A 21,614-nucleotide genomic window follows, 5' to 3' on the forward strand; every position below is an offset into this window, starting at 1 on the left:
GCGTTGCGGAGATGATAGATAAACTCCAGTGGAAGACTCTGCAGGAGAGACGCTCAGTACCTCTGTACGGGCTTTTGTTGAAGTTTTGAGAACATACCTTCACCGTGGAGTCAAGCAGTATGTTGCTCTCTCCTGCGCATATCTCGCGAAGAGACCATGAGGATAAAATCAGAGAGATTAGAGCCCACACAGAGGCATACCGACAATCTTTCTTTCCACGAACAATACGAGACTGGAATAGAATGGAGAACCGATAGAGGTACTCAAAGTACCCTCCGCCACACACCGTCAGGTGGCTTGCGGGGTATCGATGTAGATGCAGATGTACATGGTGTTCCGCAGCAGAGGACCCCCACGTGTTCCCATGCTGACCCAAACAACATCGTTAGTTATGATTACGGTGTGCACGGGATCGTCGAGATTGGACCGTGTATCAATGGAATCGCGTCGCATGGTCGGATGAATCACGGTTCTTGTTAAACCAGATTGATGGTCGTGTTTGGATACGTCGCCATCCAGGAGAACGGCTGCTAGAAACATGACCCGCGCCACGGACGCAGGCGGTGGGAGCAGTATTACGTTCTGAGGGACATTCACCTCGGCTATCAAGGACCTGCTGTAGTAATCGAAGGCACGATGACAGCTGTGGACCACGTGAATATTGTTAGGGGTCACCTGTAACCCATTATGCTTGATGTCTTCCACAATATCGGTGGCATCTTCCAGCAGGATAACTGTATGTGACCTGTGCGTATATATCTAGTGCCACAAACCTCTGGAAACCTACCAAGTACACGTCGAATGCATGGCACATAGAATCACTGTTGTATTGCGTTCCGAGGGTGGACTAACACGCTTTTAAGCCGGTGGCCATAATGTTTTGGCTCATCACTGAATATGCAACACGTTCGCAGTAAGTATTACGCCGTAAGAATATTCAGTAAATTACACCGGGAAAGGAGGGGGGGGGGGGCTGATGATTAATTTCATGCCTATTTTTTTAATCGTTTAAACTGTGTGAACACCGCTTCGCAGAGATGCTCCGTTGTATTCCTCCATAACATATCATTTATAGCGTTTCCGATATAATGAATTCATCTTCTTTTGGACATCGGCTTGTGAGCATCGTTTTGAGATTTGGGATGAAGGATACCATGGGCGAAACCCGTCGTACGATAAAACGAACACGTCATTTGGACATGATCTTCTCCTGGCTACACATTACTGCATTTCAGTACATCCTTCTGTCATTCACAAAGTTGTATTTTTGTGAAATTCAGGTTCCTGTCAGCAGCGAAACATGAGGCTGTCTGAAGTAACGCAGGTATACATATCGAAAGCTGAGCAATGTATTATCTTTCAGAATTTCTTTAATACGGCCGTACAGTTTTCAGCAGCAAGATTTCAGTCGTGTAAGCACTTTGCGTTTACTAACTAATAACTCAGTGGAAGAGACATATGATTCACAAGGCAGTGGGAGGCGCATCTCGCGAAAGTACGAGGGCCATTCAATAAGTAATGCCCCATTTGTTAAAAATAATGCCCGCTTTTTTTACTGCCGTTAATATATACAGGAAAAAATTTTGATGCTTTTTCTACACGCGTGCAAAGTTTCGAATAAATCTGACTGAAGCCAGCCAGAACCATGTGGATCGTCAAAAAGGCGACTATATAAGAAACCAGTTAAAGCAACGTGATGTAATCGAATTCTTGTTTGCGGAAAAAGGAACCGTCGTGAGCATCCATAAACGTATTTATGCAGTGTATGATATTAATGCAGCTGATAGGACCGCAGTTGGAGAATGGGTAAGCAGTCAGGGACTGTGCGGCTGGTCCCGGCGGAGGTTCGAGTCCTCCCTGGGGCATGGTTGTGTGTGTTTGTCCTTAGGATAATTTAGGTTACGTAGTGTGTAAGATTAGGGACTGATAACCTTAGCAGTTAAGTCCCATAAGATTTCACACACATTTGAACATTTTTAGAATGGGTAAAAAATAAGAGTCAGGAAGTATAGAAACTGACATCCACGATCGGCTAACTTCGGGACGTCAGTTCCAGCTCTTGAGAATAAATATGTTCTAAGAAAGAATTGTGGAGCGGTATTGACAGAACGTTCCCCGTATGTTCTGTTAGTTTCCGAGACAGTTCTTCCATGTCATAGCAAACTAAAAATTGATTCTTGAATAAACTGTGTTTCAAAGAGAATCTCTTTTACGACACACTTTCGCATATACTTATACGGGTTATCAGTCGCTATTTCATCTCTTTATTCCATAAATAACCAAACTTTAGCTTTTGCCAACATGTTTACTTCGATAATTGTGCACACTTACATAAACTGACCGTTTACTATTTCTTACGAGACGAAGAAGACAATAGCATAGTACCCTTGAAGCTATAACATCTGAACATTGTTACTCTGTTACCCTAAGTCTGAAAGAGAGAAAGTGTCGACAGCTAAATATGGCGGCGAGATAGGTTACAAACACTTGAGGAACAAAGGAGTTACGGGCGTCAGATTTATCCACACTTATCCCTCACTACTATTTGGTAGCAACAATTCGCTGAGCGTTATTTATACCTAAATTACTGGAAATATTAATGAGTGTATCTGGCGGAAGCGACGGCAACATAATTATTGTTTCTCATATAAAATGTCGGCAGACGATAGGGAAGAATCTAGGACAGTTTTATTTGTGGTTTGCAGTCTCGTTACTAGCAAGACGTTGGGAAAACAGCTCCTACATATGTCAGTATCATTCCTAGCTCAAATCGCTCTGTACAGTGTTGTTAATGTCTTCACGCTGAAGACTGGTTTGATACAAATCTACGCGCTATCCTGTGCAGACCTCTTCATCCCGGGATCTACTGCACTCTACAACTATTTGAACCTGTTTAGCCTTGGTCTTCCTCTTTAATTTCCCCATACCTCCCCCCACTTCCTTCTATTACCGAATTAACTATTCCTTGATTTCTGTAAGTGTGTCTTATCGACCTATGCTTTCTTTTAGTCAAGCTATGACACACTGATTTTCTTACCACTTCTACTCAGTATAACTTCACCGGTTATACTGTTTAATCACCTAATCGTCAACGTTTATCTGTAGCACCACATTCCAAAAGCTTCTATTTTCTTCTTGTCTGATCTGTTTATCATCCTCCCTTTACTTACTTCTAGGTTACACACAACAGCTTCAGAAAAGCTTTCGTAGCACATTTGTACTCGATGTTAGCAGATTTCGCTTTTTTCAGAAAATCGTTTCTTACAGTTGCCAGACTGCATTTTATATCCCTTCTGCTTAGCCCAACGTCCATTGTTTTGCGGTCCAAAAAGTAAAACACCTCTCCTTTTAGTATTTCATTTCCTGATGTTTATCTCTTAGCATTGCCTGACTGAATTCTACTGTATTCCCTTAGCCTTGTTTAACTTTTGTTATCTGTTTTCAAGACACTATCCATTCGGTTCAATTGGTCTTCCAGGTGCTTGCCGTCTCTAACAGGATTACAACGTCATCGGCAGATCTTAAAGTTTCTATTTCTTCTCCCTGAACTTTAATTCAGTTTCCAGATTTCTCCTTGGTTTTCTTTGGGTACGGACTGAATACCATCGGGAATACGCTTCGACACTGTCACACCCTTCTCATCTACTACGTCCATTTCGTATCCTAAGACTCTTATAACTGCTGTCTTGTTTCTAAACAAGCTGCAAACAACGTCACTTCCTGTATTTTATTCCTGCTACCTCCAGAATTTCAAAATATTTATTCAAGTCAAAACTGTAAAAACGCTTTCTCTACTTCTACAAATGCTGTAAATGTAGGTTTCCCTTTCCTCAATCTACTTTCGTAGGGTCAGTATGGCCTCGCATGTTCCGATCATTAGGGGAACATATTGTCTCAGCGCTACATTACTTACCTACTTTTGGTACTGAAATATTTATTCAGCTTATGGTTAATCATACTACAACAGTACCACAATAACCACAGGTTCCTGAAGCTGTTTTTAAATGGAGTAAAGTTAGTTCTCACGTCGCAAGAAATAATCGAAACTATGTTCCTGAATGGTAGTTAATGCTTCTTCTGTCGAACATATTCATTTAAAATGGTACCAGCTGTGCAGGTTCGCCTGTTGCTTAATCACTCGTAACACCTGAGGGGCAATAGCCTGGAAGGAGGAGGATTCGAATCCACGTCCACTCATCCCCAATGAGGATTTACATCGTTTCCCTAAATCACTGCACGGGAATAACTGCATGGTCCCTTCAACAAGATCAGGACCAATTTTATCCTTATCTCTGCTAGTGTCATGCCTTTAATTACTTCGTTATCGACAGTGACGAAGCTATGGGAAATCTCATTCCTGCAGAGAACGGTAAAGAGCTTTTTAACTCGACACTATGATGTGTGGTCACTGCTATTGTAGTATTCCGTGCCTTAACCGAATACAGCTTTTGCGCAGTTAATAGTGTTGCGCAAGCCATACCATTTTCTTATTTAAAGTGCTACACATATCAGTACACTGCATTTCTTTCTGGGGGTTATTCGTGATGCTACGATTTTCGAAGGAAGAAATTTATTCATCTGTCAGTTGTCCTCTCTGCTAATGTAAGGATGGATAGCCGACTCCAGAGTTGTGTATCGTACAACTCTACTCTTGGTTTACAGCATTAAAGTTCGCAACAAAATATATGGAGATGTAAACCCACGCCGCTTCCTGGAGGTGGCGAGTAGTGGACGGCGCTGCCCTCTCACCTGCCCGGCAGACCACTATCTCCGCTCCAGCCAAGTGCGTGCAGCACGCCTGCTTCATCTATTTCAAAGCTTATCTAGCCGACTGCGCCGTTCACATTTACTAGCAGAATTTGTTGTACTGTGGGGATACTATAGATAGAGGGAGATACCTTGCACGTTCTTCGAGTTATCTTTACAAGCAACGGGACGCAATACAGCTGCCAGTAAGTGATGAGTGCTAACCACGTTAGCAATGCTAATTGCGTGATGTACAGCACTTAAGCTGAAACTCGTGGATCGTGAACACGGATAACACATTAAAATCTCTCACTTATCCCCATACTTAATTTATCAGTCCATCATGAAGTATACTAGCTCATTTCTTCTCGTAAGAGAAGCTAGCTCGATTGTCAAAAAGGGATCGGAAGTGTTGGCTACAATATGGTTGATAGAATCGAAACAATGCTTAACAAAGCTGATTTCATTCCGAGCCATTGCTCAGATAAATCTATCAGAATATATCTTCTAGTCATAAAATTAAATAACCTTCGAAAGCTCTTCCGAGAGTGGATACTTTCATACCAGCCCTCTGTGTTTGTGTATCCAAGAACGACATGAAAATCAGTTTCCAAACGTATAAACGCTAAAACTGAAAAAGCAACAGGAATCAGTTTTACTTTACGCTGTAATGTTCCAACCAAAGTTACTTTTTCTTTCCTTTACATCATGGGGACTACACGAAATACAACGATCCATGTTTAGTAATAATTAAATGCTAGGTGGGATTTCTACACTTATTGTTAGATTCCTAAACTCATTTTCAGTCTTTGGTGCTGTAAGACATAGTTTTGCATGGTATTGATAAAAAAAATACATTGAAGGCCGTTATGTTCTTTGGGTTACGGAAACAGTGTGGTAATCACACTGCGAAAACTTTAATCGTATAACGAAAGAACAGACAAGGTGCTCCCTCTAGCGCCGACAATAATGAAAATATGGAAAAATAGAATTTAGAAACCTGTGAAAGAGGAAGTAGAGATACATGTTGAAGAATATGTGCAGCAGTAGTCACTTCTATTCATTTAAAGTAAAATAAATACGAAACACATAGGACAGAACACGCTATTTCAATCAGACCCTGTGCTTCGTTCTGACAACATACTGCGGCATATATTGCTTTCCTACCATTTAAACAAATAATCGGGTTTGCAAGCACAATACGTAATTCATATCATTCTTAATAAGTATAGGTTATGAGACGAATGTTTTGTCGTTATATGATTATTCTTGATCAATAATAGTTGAAATCATTACCCCTTATTCATTACATCTAGATGCGAGTGGGTGGTCTGTTTGACCAAAACTGGTAGAGTTTCAATTAAAGAATTGACGTACAGTTATTTTGCCAGGTCATAATTTTTGAAAAGCATTTAAAAGCTGTAAATTACAGCCTCAGATTAGTGTAAAACAAGGGCTGCATACGAAGATGAAAGAATGAAGACGCTGAATTTACATGGATATATCTGTCTCTAGAGCAGAATATGTGATGATTAGTTTTCATACATTTATTTGTAATGAGTGTCGCTTATGTGTTACAAAAACTGTTCGTTCGCCTTCATATTCCGCTGCTAGCCCCTCTTCCAGTTCCCGCTCCTTGCTTTCCGTACTGTCGTAATGCGATCGAACTTATTCCCGTTCGATGTCTGCACCGCTGTATGAAAATCTGTATTCTCCCATTCTGTACAACTGGGCGTCGGGTGCTAGGTCAAGCACAATGCAAGGTGAGCGCGTCTTTCCCGGTAGAGGAAACGGAGCACCAGGTGAGAGATCCAAATAAAATAAACGGAACGAGACGGTCTTAGTGACTCACTGATCTTACGTCGAGCGGGGGCGTAAACGTTCTGTGAAGCGTCCTCTGAAGGAGCCGCCGGGAAGGCATTTTCCGCACCGCTGGCTCCCGGAGCTTTCGGACGAAGCGAACTACGCCGCACTTCACGCCAGGTTATTTGTGTACATACCTTTGGTGGTCTCGCGAGATGAGTACTAGGAACAGCACCTAGTTACCTATTACAGTGTAGCAGTGAGGGAGTGCCCCACGTAGGTGGAGGAGATCCTATCTGCAGCCCTTCCGGGAAATTTAAGCTTCAGAATTTCGCACTCAGCGACCACACCGATTTTTTTTTATCCCTCCTCGGGCTCTGCGATCAGAATCGCTTTGACAAGTCGTTACCAACAGTTTAAAATTCCTGACACCGATTCGCGAAACAATTATCTTATCTAGTCCTGTTCTGTCATCACGAGAGGGTGCTTATTACCTGCTACCGGTGGTTATAAATCGTTGGATCTTGTGCGAAGAATAAGACGATAGACGAGCTGCGAGCAGGACTTAGGTGCAAAGTGGCGCCAGTCACGGAAATTTATATTTTTTGTGGCCATTTCGTTGCGTTAGTCCAATTAATGGGAGCGTAATAGCAGCGCAGAAACCTTTCTTCGTGGCTGATGTTACCAGATCCGAGCGAATACGATCCACTTATAGCTTCAGTCCGGTTTTCCTCCTTTACGATGTTTAATGTCTCTTGACAGCGAACTTATTACAGGCATTTACTTTTTCTTGTATTATTTCTTTTTTGATGTTTTCCTCTTTTTCTGTACAGGATCAATTTTCCAGGCTGTGTTATTTAGTGAATTTGTGGTTTTTTTTCTTTTTTTTTAAGTAGGTAATTAGAAAGCAACTGTTGGTTTGAGCAATACAAAACTTTTCTACATGCAGTCTTAATATAAATCCTTGCCTTCATCTGAGTGAAGATCTGATCGTCCTGCCAGTTAGATGAGACCTACCAAAATCAACAATCTGTAACCTGCAGTGACATTCTTGGGATGACAATGTCATTCCTTATGTCCAGCAATGTCTACATGTTTCTCTCCATCACAGGTCACAGGTTTCAGCAAAGCCAACAGGTGCCGATTGCAGAGTTTACTTACGTCGCTTGTAAAGTGTCAACTTCTTATTTAGTATCACTGTGAGGAAACACCTAAGTGTGAAGCGACATTAGTTTATGTTAAACCTCGTACCAGATACAAAGTACTTGTACTCAGACAAAGCCAAGTATTCGTTCGTAATAGGTGTTTCCTAGAACCCTCACCTACAGACTGAAACGAGTCAGTACGAGGGTGAGTCAAATGAAAACCTTAAATATTTTTTAAAATGTTATTTATTGTGCAGAAGTGGTACAAAGCTGTATCACTTTTCAACGTTATCTCCCCCACGCTCAATGTAAGTCATCCAGTGCATAAATTCCTTCAGAAAAAAATTCTTTTGGTAGTCCGCGCAACGACTCATGCGCCGCCTGGAGTACCTCTTCATCATAACGAAACTTCTTTCCTCCCATTGCGTCTGTGGTCCAAACATATGGAAATCACTTGTTCTGTTCAAAACTTCTTTGATTTTGGTGATGAGGAATGGCGCCATCCCTTGCTCGCTCTCTTCGTTTCCGGTTGGTGGAAGTGAACTCAGGTTTCGTCCCCAGTAAAGATTCTTGCAAGGAAGCCATCACCTTCTCGTTCAAAGCGCCGAAGAAGTTCTTCACAAGCACCAACACGTCGCTCTCTCATCTCAGGAGTCAGCTGCCGTGGCACCCATCTTGCAGACACTGTGAAATTGGAGCACATCATGCACAATGTGGTGTGCTGACCCATGACTAATCTGTAAACATGCTGCAATGTCATTTAGTGTCACTCGATGGTTTTCCTTCACTATGGCTTCAACTGCTGCAATGTTCTGTGGAGTCACAACTCGTTGTGTCTGACCTGGACGAGGAGCATCTTCCACTGAAGCTACACCATTTGCGAACTTCCTACTCCATTCGTACACTTGCTGCTGTGACAAAGATGCATCACCGTACTGAACCTTCATTCGTCGATGAATTTCAATAGATTTCACACCTTCACTGCGCAAAAACCGAATAACAGAACGCTGCTCTTCTCTGGTGCAAGTCGCAAGTGGGGCGGCCATCTTTAAACTGCTACTGCGATGGTATGTTTGCATCTGCATTATGCTGCCACCTACAGGCCATTCTGCACGCTGTAGCACACTTACCAACTTACAGGATAACGGCACGAAATTTCGATTTGTTATTACAAATTTAAGGTTTTCATTTGACTCACCCTCATATATAAAATACTGGTGAGATGTAGCTGTCAAAATCTACTTCTGTAAGCTAGTAATAATTAACTATATTTAATTCACCACACTAAATGTACCTAGCGGAACGTGTTTAATACCAACGAACTATATTTATAGAGGTACTAGTCCTCCTCCTTCTGTGTCTTTAGTAAGTGTTAGGCATTTGTCTGTTACACTCTGCATCTACATAGACCTCCGCAAGCCATTGTACGATGCTTGGCAGAGGGTACCCTGCATCGCTACTAGTCATTTCCTTTCCTGATCCACTCGCAAATAGAGCGAGGGAAAAAAGACTATCTATATCTCTCCGTACGTGTCGTAATTTCTCATCTTTTCATTTCGTGGGCCTTACGCGCATTGCATGTTGGCGGCAGTAGAATCGTTCGGCAGTCAGCTTCAAGTGCCGGTTCTCTAAACTTTCTCAATAAAGTTTCTCTAACAGAACGTCGCCTTCCCTCCAGAGATTCCCATTTGAGTTCCTGGAGCATCTCCGTAACGCTTACGTGTTGTTCGAACCTACCGGTAACAACTCTAGCATCCTGCCTCTGAATTGCTTCAATGTCTTCCTTTAATCCGACCTGATTCGGATCCCAAACACTCGATCATTACTCAAGAACAGATCGTACCCACGCCCTATATGCCGTCTTCTTTACCGGTGAACCACTCTTTCCTAAAATTCTCCCAGTAAACTGAAGTCGACCATTCACCTTCCCTACCACAGTTCTCTCATGCTCCTTCCATCTCATATCGCTTTGCAACTTTACGCCCAAATATTTAAACGACTTTTTTGTGTCGAGCAGAACACTAGTACTACTGTATCCGATCATTACAGGTTGCGTTTTCTTACTCAACCGCATTCACTTACATTTTTCCACATTTAGGGCTAGCCGCCATTCATCAAACCAACTGGGAATAGTCGTCTTGTATCTTCCTACAGTCACTCAACTTCGACACCTTATCGAACACAACGACATCATCAGCAAACAATCGCAGATTGCTGTCCACCCTATCCGTCAAATCATTTATGTATATACAGAACAACAGCGGTCCTGTCACACTTTCCTGGGGCGTTCCTGACGATGCCATTGTCTCTGACGAACACTCGCCGTCGAGTACAACATACTGGGTTCTGTTATTTAAGAAGTCTTCGAGCCACTCACGTACCTGTGAACTTATTCTATATGCTCGTTCCCTTGTTCAGTGCCTCTATCGTCTCTGGTTAATTTCTGTCCGATCTCTCCACCACAGTATTGCCTACCTATTTAATTTTCCCTATTGGTCGATGATACATTACTATTTTATGCCTTCTATTTTCATTCATTATTGCGACATGATCTCTGATGATTTATTTCTATACTCCTTTATCTGTTCATTTATGCTTTAAAGTCCTAGTTCTTGACCAACTGTTGCACTTCTTATCATATCATGTACTTTATGGCCAGATGCTCTTCTTAGAAACCTCTTTTCCGCAGCTTGTATTCTTTGTTCATTTCCAGATGATATTGACCAAGTCTCGCTGGCGTAAAGCATAGATGGTATCGCCGTTGTTTTGTGGAAATTTATTAATGTTTCTTTTCTGTCTTTTATTCAGTGTTCTGAATATTGTCCCTTCAATATAATGTTGTCTTTCAATCGTTGGTTTTGTTTTTTGAGTCATCAGTCTTCTATCAGGTTTGATGCAGCGCGTCACGAATTTCTCTCCTGTGCCGACCCCTTCATACGTCCTCAAATTATTTTCTGGATGTATTCAGTCTCTGTCTTCCTTTAAAGTTTTGCCATCTACAGCTCCCTCTAGTACCATAGAAGTTATTCCCATACGTCTTAACAGATGTCCTATCATCCTGTACCTTCTCCTTGTCAGTGCTTTCCATACATTCCTTTCCTTGTTCATTCTCTGGCGAAACTCCTCATGAATTATCTTATCAGTCCACCTAAGTTTCAAGATTCGTCTGTAGTACCACATCTCAAATGCTTCGATCGTCTTCTATTCCGGTTTCCCCATAGTCCATATTTCGCTACCATACAATGCTGTGCTACAAACGTACATTCTCAGAAACAGCTTCCTCAAATTATCGTCTAAGTTTGATATTAGTAGACTTTTCTTGGCCAGAAATGTCATTTTTGCCAGTGCTATTCTGTTTTCAAAGTCCACCTTGCTCCGTTAGTTACTGGTTATTTGCTGCCTAGGTAATAGTATTCTTTAACTTCATCTACTTCGCGACCATAATTCCTGATGTTAAGTTTCTCGCTGTTCTCATTTCTGCTACTTCCCATTACTTTCTCTTTCTTCGATTTACTGACAGCCCCAATTCTGCACACGTTAGATTGTTAATTCCATTCAGCAGATTCTTTAGTTCTTCTTCACTTTGACTGGGGATGGCAATGTCACCAGTGAATCTTCTCATTAATATCCTTTCACCTTATATTTTAATTCCATTCTTTAATCATTCTTTTATTTTAATCATTATTTCTTCACTGTATAGGCTGAACAATAGGGGCGAAAAACTGCCCCCTGTGTTTCACCCTTTAATCCGAGCACTTCGTTTCTTGGTCTTCCACTTTTATTATTCCCTGTTGACTCCTGTACATGTTCTATGTTACACGTCTGTCCCCACAGCTTACCTCTATTTTCCTCAGAATTTCGAACATACGGCACCAGTTGACACAGTCGAACGCTTTTTCCAGGTCGATAGATCCTAAGAATGTGGATTTTTCTTTAGTCTTCCTTCCATTATCAACGGCAATGTCAGAATTGCCTCTCCGGCGCCCTTACCCTGCCTAAAACCAAACTGATCGTCATCTTACACAGCCTCAACTTTCTTTTCCATTCTTCTGTTTATTATTTTTCTCAGTAACTTGATTGCATGAGCCGCAAGGCTGCTTATGCGATAATTATCGCACTTACCAGATCTTGCTGTCTTCGGAATCGAGTGAATGATACTTTTCCCAAAATCAGGTGCTGTATTGACAGTTTCCCACATTCTGCACACAAATATGAGTAGTCGTTTTGCTGTGACTTCCCCCAACGATTTTAGAACTTCTGACGGAATGTTGTCCATCCCTTCTGCCTTACTTGATCTTAAGTTTTCCAAAGCTCTTTTCAATTCTCAGTCTAATATTGGATGCCCTGCTTCTTCGCTATCGACTTCAGTTTCTTTCTCTATCACGTCACCAGACAAGTCCCACCCTCCCTCATAGAGGCCTCCAATGTACTGTTTCCACCTACCCGCTGTCTCCTCTGCGTTGAACAATGGAATTAACATTGCACTCTTAATGCTACCACCCTTGCTTTTAGTTTCATTGAAGGCTGTTGTCACTTTCCTGTATGCCGAGTCAGACCTTCCGACATTCATTTCTTTTTCAATTTCTTCATGGAGCCATTTCGCCTTTGCGTTTTTGCACTTCCTATTTATTTCATTCCAAGTGATTTGTACTTCTGTATTCCTGAATTTACATGAACATTATTGTACTTCCTTCTTTCGCCGATAAACTGATGTATTTCTTCAGTTACCCACGGTTTCTTCGCATTTACGTCTACATCTACGTCATACTCCAATTTCACATAATGGCGTGTGGCAAAGGGTACTTTTTACACCACTAACTGAGCCTTCCGACACTGTTCCACTCGCGAATAGCGCGTGGGAAGAATGACTGCCTGTAAGCCTCTGTACTGGCTCTAATTTCTCGAATAATATGTTGTCCGACTTCTCCTGAAAAGTGCTCTTTCGAAATTTCAGTAGTAAATCTCTCCCCGAGGCACAACGCCTCTCTTGTAACGTCTGCCAATGGCGTTTGTTGAGCATCTCCGTAACGCCCTCGCGCTTGCTAAACAATCCCGTAACGAAACGCGCATCTCTTCGTTGGATCTTCTCTCTCTCTCTCTCTCTCTCTCTCTCTCTCTCTCTCTCTCTCTCTCTCTCCTATTAGTCCTATCAGGTAGGGATCCCTGATTGATGGACAGCACTAAAGAATCGGTCGAACAAGCGCCTTATAAGGCACTTCCTTTGTGGAATAGTTACATTTACTTAAGACTATTCGTACGAATCTGAGTCTGGTATGCCGGCCGCGGTGGTCTAGCGGTTCTAGGCGCGCAGTCCGAAACCGCGCGACTGCTACGGTCGCAGGTTCGAATTCTGCCTCGGGCATGGATGTGTGTGATGTCCTTAGGTTAGTTAGGTTTAAGTAGTTCTAAGTTCTAGGGGACTGATGACCACGGTAGTTAAGTCCCATGGTGCTCACAGCCATTTGAACCATTTTGAGTCTGGTATCTGCTGTTCCCACTATTTGTTTTATGTGTACATTCCTCTTAACGTCGCTCTGGATAGTGACTCCTAGATATTTTACGGTGGAAACTGTTTCCAGCGGTTTGTCATCAGTAGTGCAGCTGTGTATTTTCTTTTTTGTTTACAACTTCCGTGATTGCCCTTTTTAGAAATGTCCACTACTCTCCAGCTGAACTGCCTACTCCTGGTCCTTATCGCAGAATCTATAGCCTTAGAGAACTTCAAACGTATCTCTTCGTTCCTTAGTACTTGGCGTATTTCACTTCTTTACGTATTGATCAGTCTCTTAAACTTCTGAATCTATATCCGCTCCTGGGTACACCTTGTAATCCAGTATCTGATTACGAAATCTCTCCTTGACCACGATGTAATCTGACTGAAATCTTCCCGATCGGGACTCGCACACGGGATTTCTCGCTTACAGGGCAGACGCTCTATCCGACTGAGCCACCGAGGACACAGAGGTTAGTGCGACTGCAGGCACTTATCTCTGGCACGCTCCCCGTGAGACCCAAATTTCCAACTTACTGTCCACACTACATTCGTAGTGCCCTTGCCCACTATTCTCATTACCCGCGGCAGTCAATCTAGCGATTCCCGTAAGAATTTGAGCAATGTGAGTTCATCCGCACTGAAGATGATCTTCGGCCGGTAATCCTTGCCTATACGAAGATGCTATCTGTTCTTTCGGACATGTCCGAAAGAAAAGATCCTATCTTCATATATTCCTATGATACAATTAGTGTCAATCGTTTTCACAGCGTAGATGATAGCGCTCGAGACTGCTCAGCCTTTATCTTGTGTTGACCCTTACTACCGTCCCATGTCTAATTTTTGTAACGCTGTCTTGTTCGTCTTTGGTGGACGGATTGAATTTGCACGCGCAAAGGCATGATTGACTAACTTCAATGCTAATTAAGACAGACACACGATAACGTAAAGAATTTTTTTCTTAACAATTGTCTCTCATCACGACCTAATCTGTAACACTGTTACAAGTTTCGCAAACTGTTTCTGACTACTCTATATGTCGGTGGATTTTCTATAACACACCAAAACGACGTATTGTATATTGTAAACAGCTTATTGTTCGAGTCTAGTGATGTAACGTGTGCCTCTGGAACACCAACAGAACTAAAGCACTTAATCAGTAGATCAAATTTCGTTTTACATAGTATGATTTTTCAGCAATTGGCACTAATCGCAAAGCGAAAATGCGTAACCTCACACTCATTACCTACTAAGTGTAAGACGTGATTGACAGGTCGCGAAGAAAATGTAGCAAAACTGCAGCGAAGAGTGAAACCTCTCCAGTAGCCCAGTAACCCAGACGCCAATCGAGTTATGGCGTACATCAGCCACCCGGTTTACTGTTGTTTCTAAAAACAGAGCTCAGACTAAACAGCCCCCTGCCCCCTCTCCCCTCATCGCTAGCGCCTCCTCCCGCGATGATTTTAACGAATCAATAAGCAAGGCCGGCTTTTCGCCAAGTAACGGCGTAAACAGGTCGACTAGCCTCCTGGAAATCTCCACCGCACCCAGGCCCTCACTTCGGTGTGGAGGAGAGCGCACGCCTTCCGCAACACACGCTCCCCGCTGCCGGCCCGCGCCAGCATTGCTTCGCGCCTTCGTAAGTCGTCGACACACGGGACAAGTTAGCTAACGTTGACGAGGCACTCTGCGAGTTTTTCTGGCGTCACTCCTCGTTACCGAGTGAGGTGGCGCAGTGGTTAGCACACAGGACTCGCATCCGGGAGGACGACGGTTCAAACTCACGTCCGGCCATCCTGATTTAGGTTTTCTGTGATTTTCCTAAATCGCTTCAGGCAAATGCCGGGGTGGTTCCTTTGAAAGGGCAAGGGCAAGGCCAACTTCCTTCCCCATCCTTCCATAATCCGACAGGACTGATGACCTCGCTGTCAAGTCCGCTCCCCCCAAATCAACCAACTAACCACTCCTGTTATTTCACTTCGAGGAGCGATTTCGTCACGTGAAACACAAAATTAGTTCAAAGATATCTCATCAACGTGTCACATAAAGTACAGGATGGGGCAAATGAAAGTGGCCCAGAGAACAAAGTTCCAGGATACAAAGAAAAACAGTACCGGAAAGGAAATAAAATACTAACTACAGCAGATGTTGAAAGTGACCAACATTCATCTCCTGGTACTTTTGGATCCTCGTCAGCAAGTTGCTAAAGGCGGATCGAAGGAGGACTGCTGGAAGCTGCAGTCTCATGCGAAGTGTTCTGTCAGCTCTTGAAACCTATGAAGATTGTGAGATACCCCTTAGATTTGAGAGCTCTCCACACAAATTAATCGCACACTGACAGATCAGGCGACCTGGGCAGCCAGCTAGAGCCGCGATCAGACTGACCTCTGCAGATAAGGTTTACTCGCTCCTGTGAACGGGAACGTGTTATGCAGATCTTGGTGCCTCTCACGTCCATCTAGAAAAGGTTACGATTTAACTATTTTATATTCCTAGTTTTTGCTGAGTTTGACGAAGGCGATGTTGGCCTGATATATTCGACGATGCCCTTTGGCTACACTGACTAAAGGATTCTTCTAAGAAATACCAAATTAAGGTATTTGCTCTTTCAATATTTGATCTGTTTATACATGCTTATAGGTTATCCAAGTCTGCAAAACGTGATCGCGATTCTTAAATAGATGTATTTGTTCTCTGTTTTCTCTGTAGATAACCTGAAGATTCCTAAATAAGGCAAAACGCGTCGTTGAAAAAAAAAAAACTAAAATTGCAACCAAGATTGTTTTTAACTAATACTGTTAAGCACTGGTTTGCTGTATGCCACATATGGATTGGAAGAATTTCTAACGTGTACACTAAGATGCTAGAGGCAGAACTGATTATAATGTATGAGGACATACGGGACGAAAGTCTAATCTTTCAACAAGACACTGCGTCTGTGCATGTTTCCGCTGCAACCAAAAAGTGGTTTGAAGTTAAAGCTATCCTTGTTTTGCACTGGTCTGGACGTAGCTCGTGTTCGAACCACTTGGAATACTATGGGGAAGGCGGGATTTTCGCATTGGAAGGCAATATGAGGCCGTATGTAAACTGAAAAGAATGGTACGGGAAGAGTGGGCGACAGTTTCACTGCAAGAATTACAGACCCTAGCAAAATCAATGCCACAGACAATTTTTGAGGTAATTAGGAAGAATGGAGTTTAGATAAAGTGTTAACAGTGCAATAACACAACAGAACAGTGAATGCCTTTATACCAATTTCTGTCCAGGAAAATGTGAAACTTCCCCTTTGTATGTAAAGAATGACAGTGCTGGAAACACTCTTACGTTATTTGATTTTCAAACAGCTGAGCCGAACTGAACGTACTCAGACAGTTCTCTCTTTACTTATTTTGACCATCACTAAACTGACACACAATATTTTTAGCGCAACGCTGTCTGACTTTCAATAATCCCTACAAAAGAATGGCCCTGATTAACAATAACCTATACCTTTCATGAATCACTGACCTCACAAAATTGTTCTATACTCGAACACTGCAATACAGCGAGCACCAATACTGCCAGCTAAATAAAGATTCTAACTACTGAAGGCACTAACTACTGATAGGCATAGTTAGCAAATGAAAGATTTTGCTAGAGAACAAAAAATGTATTTACCTTAATAGTGTTCAAAAGTCATTATATATATATATATATGTTCATGACATCCAGTCTTAGAAATTTCCTTTTTCTGACAGACGCACGTCCATATCGTCCGCGCATAGTAACCTCACAAAACTCTGGCATCTCCCTCCCCACATCCACCACTGCTGCTGGCGGCTCACCTCCAACTACATAACGCCAAAGGCTGTTCACATCCAACAGCCCAACACTACACTAGCGAATATTCCAACAATGAGTCCAATCAACCACAGACTGCACACAGCGCAGTCAGCGATTTTAATACAGAGCACAACATGGCGTCATCAACAGGAAAACCTAAACAGCCTACTTACAAATGAAAAGCCTTATTTTGTTATTCGTGTTGTGAAAGAAACTATGTAATTCCGTCTTGACTGCTTATGTCTTATAATGATCTACTAATCTGATAATAAATTATACACATGTTTGCTTCAGAAACTGTGTTATTACTTTCGTAGAAACCCTGCTATTATACTGACTGCAACTATTGTAGTTTTATTTGGCATTGTAAAACCTTTTGAACGGCGTCTACTCAGATCGAACGAAGGAAATAAGAAAATAATGAGGAAGTTAAACATTGATGAAGTTGAGTGTAAAAGATACTCTGTGAGGAAGAGATTACCATAAGAGTGGAATTCGTTGCTGGCCGTGTCAGACCAGTAGAAAAGAATGGAGAAAGGAACCAGCAGCTAACGTTTTGAAGGAAATAGCCCGGCGTTCGCCTGAAGTGATGGGATGGTGGAGAGGGGATATGAAACCCGCTCCTTCCCAACAGAACCCCAGTGGCTCACTCGCGGAGCCCCCGCAAGCCCTGATGTTCAAAAGCCACTGTCGAAATAGGTGCAGAAATCTCTGTGGCAAAGAGCAACTCCAGAAACACATTTACATCGGGATCGACGAGTCAACAGGCTGTCCGACTCCAGCCAACAACAACGGAGATGCTGAAAGATCAAAGCGAAGGGCGAGGTGCAGAACTACCATGGTATCAAAACAGACGCGCAGAATTATTTCATAATCGAGAAACATGACGTCGGCATTTCAGCACCTCGCGTCCTATTACGTTGGCTGAAGGAAGCGTATTGCACCGCATGACACTGAAGCATTCATGTACGCAAACAGAGACCATTACATCCTTTAAGTATTTCAAATAATGTTGTTGAAGACATCCCTAGTAAATGTTTTAGAGACTCTCCAACGTGTGTCTGTTCCCATCACTAGAGCTATACAATACTTTGACAGAACGGATTTTCTGTATCCGTTATCTGATTCACTTCAAGTGTCTTGGACGTGATACTAAATAACATAAACGAAGGCCATTAATTCAGATAGTTTTCAAATGCAATAAAAAATGAATTTCGACTATTACTGTAAATATATTAGACGATATATTGGGGTGTCGGAGTACAAACGTGACGGACAATGGTTAAATTCGAGATCGATGATGGTTTTATTTTTATTTTTATCAATTTGTATATATTTTTTATATTATTATTATTATATTTAGTTATTTATTTTCGCAATCATCATCTGCTTTTCTCTCTGGCAATGCTTGGAGTGATAAAACGCCAGATCCAACTGCTAAGGAAGGAACGTTAGGATTTAACATCTAGTTGATAGTTCATCAAAACAAATTGGTAAGGACAGGCGACTGTAGCGATCATAGCGTAATTTAAGGAATCATTTCAAGAAGAATGAAATTACGGTCATTTGACTGTACATGTGTTTACTTAATTGCCTAATTTTCGTTCTTTAAATGGTTTAGGTCAAAATCGTCTTGTGTGCGATACATGTCCACACTCTTACTTGAGAAACAGCTGTTTTATATAACCTGATATCTATTTTTCGACGATGACTGTTGTACACCAAGTCGGACGATTTATGAGGTTGTAACACCTGACGATGGCTTAAGACTGAAATCTAGACAGTGGAAAAAAAACACATTATATACATTTAATTGGCATAAATATCATGAGATCGCGGTTTAATAAAACACCAACAATAACTTGAAAATGGCCTGAGGCCGAAATCTAGATAGTGAAATAAACATACTGTACAGACTGAAATAGCGGAAATACTTTTTCGAAAGTTTTACATGATTTTGGCTCCAGAAGAAGAAAAAATCGTCAGAGACTAATGAGTCAATGAGGCAATTAGTACTGATTCATTCCGATAACTTCTTTTTGTTTCACAATCATGAATCAATTCTCAGCGAATCGCAAGTATTACTTACAACTGCTTCTCATAAAAGAAAGTTATCTATCCACACTGAGGGTAGCGTCTTGTTACAAAAGATGTGTCCTCTGCCCCACTCCTCTCCTTAGTAATACGTGCTGCACCCCCCTTTTAAATCAATCAAGTTAAAATGTGTCCACTATGATTACTGTCTGTAAATCACTAGACTGCTGGACTACTTACTTCTGAAATGGCAGAAATTGGAAGACTTCGGACTGCCAATGCTTTGGGTGTGAACACTGCCACTAGTATCAGCAATAACAATGACAATAATAATAATAATAAACCCCGTGGAGGCCCGGGAAAAGAATAGGCCTCCGGTATGTTCTGCCAGTCGTAAAAGGCGACGAAAAGAACAAACCACTAATAGGGCTAACCCCCCTTTTAGTGTGATTAGTTGGATCAGGACAGAACTAAAGAAGCCTCGGACAAGCGCCGTCATGGTCGGGGACGACGCTTGAACCCTATTCCCGCCAACAATGGTAACGACACTGTTAGCCAACTGGAAAATGATTTAAATCCAAATAGAGGTTTTTGCAGGATATGCTTCCTGCAACCACCCTAGAAGGAAAACAAAGACAGAGGATGAGATGGTCAGATGAAGCTAATCGACACCTCATGTTCTGTTATTACCAAGCAACAAACCTAGCAACCAACACAACTGGATACAGATCACAAGTATACACAACATTTATTACAAGATACCCAGAATTAAAATTTTTAACAGAACAACGACTAGCTGACCAGATCCGTGTAATAATCAAAAATAACAGGATACCCCAGTCAGAATTAGAAAACATCAGACAACAAGTACAACAAATACTAGAACAAAATAATGTGCAATCAGAAGAAGAAGAAAATACAGTAATTGACTCAAACATCCCAGAGCAAACAAACAAAGAACAACACGCATCAATTAAACAATCAGAGGAAAACGAAATCTTAAGACAGCCACCAGAACAAGCCCAAATAGAATATGAAGTGACACACATGTTGGATATAGAAGAAAAATTTCAGCTGACATATATAGAATACAAAGACACAAATACAGACATTAGACCATTCTTGCATAGACCACCAAACAACCCACAAGTCGAAACAACAATAACAACTATCAACACAATCATACACAACAAAATAAATGAAAATACAACTATGGAAGAGTTACAACTACTGATTTATATAGGAGCACTCACTACACTAAATATACACACTAGGCAGAGATCAGAGCCAACCAACACACAGAAGAAACCCACAAAACCAGCGTGGCAACACAGGCTACAGATCAGAATAGAAAAACTGAGAAAAGAGACAGCTAACACAATTTATACGAAATGAAATATCAGACACAAAACGAAAAAGGTTAGGTAAAATCTCACAACAAGAAGCGATAGAGCAATTAGATGAAAAGAAGGAGAAATTACAAGCATTGGCCAAACGACTTAGAAGACACAAAAAAAAGTGAAAATAGAAGGAAACAAAACCAAACATTCAACACAAACCAAAAGAAATTTTACCAGACAATAGATAACACACACATTAAAATAGACAATCCACCAAGCATAACAGACATGGAACACTTCTCGAGCAACATATGGTCAAACCCGGTACAGCATAACAGGCATGCACGGTGGATACAAGCAGAAACAGACACATACAAGATGATACCACAAATGCCTGAAGTGATAATTTTGCAACATGAAGTCACCCAAGCAATTAATTCTACTCACAATTGGAAAGCCCCTGGAAAAGATAAAATAGCAAATTTCTGGCTAAAGAAGTTCACCTCAACACATTCACATCTGACTAAATTATTTAACAGATACATTACAGACCCATACACATTCCCTGACAAACTTACACAGGGAATAACTTATCTGAAACCTAAAGATCAAGCAGACACAGCAAACCCAGCTAAATATCGCCCCATAACATGCCTACCAACAATATACAAAATATTAACTTCAGTCATTACACAGAAATTAATGACAAATACAACACAGAACAAAATTATAAATGAAGAACAAGAAGGCTGTTGCAAAGGAGCACGAGTATGTAAAGAGCAACTGATAATAGATGCAGAGGTGACATACCAAGCTAAAACTAAACAAAGGTCGCTACACTACGCATACATTGATTACCAAAAAGCTTTTGATAGTGTACCCCACTCATGGTTACTACAAATATTGGAAATATACAAAGTAGATCCTAAATTGATACAGTTCCTAAACATAGTAATGAAAAATTGGAAAACCATACTTAATATCCAAACAAATTCAAATACTATCACATCACAGCCAATACAGATTAAGCGTGGAAAATACCAAGGAGACTCATTAAGTCCATTCTGGTTCTGCCTTGCTCTGAACCCACTATCCAACGTGCTAAATAATACAAATTATGGATACAATATTACTGGAACATACCAACACAAAATCACACATTTGCTATACATGGATGATCTAAAACTACTGGCAGCAACAAATCAACAACTCAGCCAATTACTAAAGATA

The 21,614-nt window shown here is 41.5% G+C and overlaps 1 protein-coding gene across 3 annotated transcripts in view; it reads right to left on the reverse strand.

The window, feature by feature from the left end:
* The window catches only part of LOC124796286 (SPARC-related modular calcium-binding protein 2), an 814,488-nt gene that overhangs the window by 651,803 nt on the left and 141,071 nt on the right, over window positions 1–21,614 (reverse strand). The window lies entirely within an intron of this gene.

The sequence above is a fragment of the Schistocerca piceifrons genome, chromosome 4 (assembly GCF_021461385.2).
Source record: "Schistocerca piceifrons isolate TAMUIC-IGC-003096 chromosome 4, iqSchPice1.1, whole genome shotgun sequence".
NCBI lineage: Eukaryota > Metazoa > Arthropoda > Insecta > Orthoptera > Acrididae > Schistocerca > Schistocerca piceifrons.